The sequence below is a fragment of the Littorina saxatilis genome, linkage group LG6, assembly GCF_037325665.1.
Source record: "Littorina saxatilis isolate snail1 linkage group LG6, US_GU_Lsax_2.0, whole genome shotgun sequence".
NCBI lineage: Eukaryota > Metazoa > Mollusca > Gastropoda > Littorinimorpha > Littorinidae > Littorina > Littorina saxatilis.
Genome location: NC_090250.1, coordinates 40,355,446 through 40,357,945, shown reverse-complemented (window position 1 = coordinate 40,357,945; position 2,500 = coordinate 40,355,446). Strand labels below are relative to the sequence as shown.

Below are 2,500 nucleotides of genomic sequence, written 5' to 3'. Positions count from 1 at the left end.
CCTTTTGCACTAGCGGCGGACTACGTTCAGTTTCATTCTGTGAGTTCCACAGCTTGACTAAATGTAGTAATTTCGCCTTACGCGACTTGTTTACATTCAGCCCTCGCCCTAAAGAGGGACTAACTAAAAAAAATAAAAAAATAAAAAAATAATAAAAGAGAGAGAGAGAGAGAGAGAGAGAGAGAGAGAGAGAGAGAGAGAGAGAGAGAGAGAGAGAGAGAGAGAGAGAGAGAGAGAGAGAGAGAGAATGACAATTCTTTATTTAACGAGGGTAATAGATTAAGCAGTGGTCTGCTTTTTTACATCCAGCCCTCGCCCTGAAGAGGGACTAACTAAATAAAATACAAATAATAATAAAAGAGAGAGAGAGAGAGAGAGAGAGAGAGAGAGAAAGAAAAAGAGAGACAGAGAGAGAGAGACAGAGACAGAGAGAGAGAGAGAGAGAGAGAGAGAGAGAGAGAGAGAGAGAGAGAGAGAGAGAGAGAGAGAGAGAGAGAGAGAGAGAGAGAGAGAGAATGACAATGACAATTCTTTATTTAACGAGGGTAATAGATTAAGGCTAGCAGTGGTCTGCTTTTTTACATCCAGCCCTCGCCCTAAAGAGGGACTAACTAAAAAAAAAGATATACAAATAATAATAAGAGAGAGAGACAGGCAGACAGACAGATGGACGGACAGAGAGCAATAATTAGTGAGCTAAAACAGCCAAACGTCTCCCGTGGTGGGGAGGGAAAGGGAGGTATAGGGGAAAGTCATTTGTTCTGCTTACTTGCCTGGGGGAGACTACTCTTCTGTCGTTAAAGTTGCCCCGAGGCATTGGGAGTGGAGAAAGGAAGTTGAGACGAGGAGAGAAGCGGGGGGGGGGGGGGGGGGGGGGGAGGGGGGGATGAAGAGGGGGGAGCCAGGGGAATGTCCTGTCCTTTCTACTTTCTGCCCTTAGGTTCCATCTACGCTGGAATCCAGTAATTTGTGCAAAAGTTGTTGTCACTGATAATATAGGGCCGTGTGTGTGTGTGTGTGTGTGTGTGTGTGTGTGTGTGTGTGTGTGTGTGTGTGTGTGTGTGTGTGTGTGTGTGTGTGTGTGTGTGTGTACGAGTCATGGACAAAAATAAAGCCTTGCCGGTTTATTGAACTGACACTGAAGTTAGAGATATTGCTTTTGATACCATAGAGTATGCATGCAATCGTTTAGCATTCCCAGAAACCAGAATTATACGAGTAATTCTCGTTCTGGATTACTGTGGATTACATTGCTCTGTGTATTCACCAAATGATCGATGCCCAGTAGATTCTAAGCCTGTCTTGGCATTAACTAAGCTAACAAAACCAGGCCTTCTGACAGCTTCTTTAAAGTGAAGCAGCCACTCTAAGCTGTCTGCTTAACGCTTTGACATTCAACGAGCTACAGGGAGATAATGTGTGGACATCATCTTGAGAACTTCAGCTCCATTAGCTCCTGTGCTGATCTGTTCAAAGATGTGTCGTTTGTCACTCACAATGACAGCGACGTCTCGAACTCTGACAGCCACAGCCACTATGTTAACCCCGTAAATCCACATTTGCAGAGAGATGCTGTCTCGGTCTCAGAATTTTCCTGAAGCTAAGTAAGATTGAAGGAGTCGATTTCATCTTCTTGTAATTCGTAACAGGCGATCCCACAATGAGCGGTCCCTGATTCAGCGACGCCAACACTTAAAGTGACAGGTTTTCTTCTGTACCGACTTACACTTAAACTCCTTCTCCCTGTATTTCTTTGACGGGAACCTTCTGTCTCCTATTTCGTGTAAACCTACACACTCACACACGCACAAACACACACACACGCACACACACACACACACACACGCACACACACACACACACGCACACACACACACACACACACACACACACACACACACACACACACACACACACAGATCAGTCAAGACCTTCTCACGCTGTAAAGGCAATTAACCTTCCCCTCAGACACCTATTGAGTTAAACAGCATAGTCTCATTTATTTTGGACCGAAATAAGTTTGAAAATGTAGGTAGATGTTTGACGTGTATTTCATAACGAAACATCCCGCTCTGCGTAAAAAGCGTCTGGGGCGTATTTGTTTGGTATACGTGCCTGTAAAAAAAAAGTGTGCGGTTCTATGTCTACTATGATGATCGACAAGCTGGATAATTATTTGGAAAACAAGGTACAGTCGAACCTGCCCTGGAGACCACCTGTCAATAAAGACCACCTGCCCATTAAGACTACCCAAAGGTTCCCCGACTTTTTTTTACGACAATATAAATCAACTGTCTAAAGAGACCACCGTGTCTAAAGAGACCACAATTGCTCAGTCCCTTTGGTGGTCTCTTTAGACAGGTTCGACTGCATCGTAAACCCGACCTCTTTTAATGGTGCAGTCGCAGATGATAAAGAGACTACCAAAACTAGCATTGCTTGTTATGTATGTATACGAGTCGCTTGGCATTGGTGCTCATTGCAAGGTCGCCCCTTTATG

At 44.4% G+C, this 2,500-nt stretch overlaps 1 protein-coding gene across 1 annotated transcript in view; it reads left to right on the top strand.

Annotated features, from left to right (window-relative positions):
• Positions 1–2,500, top strand: part of LOC138968016 (serine-rich adhesin for platelets-like) — a 305,824-nt gene that overhangs the window by 153,540 nt on the left and 149,784 nt on the right. The window lies entirely within an intron of this gene.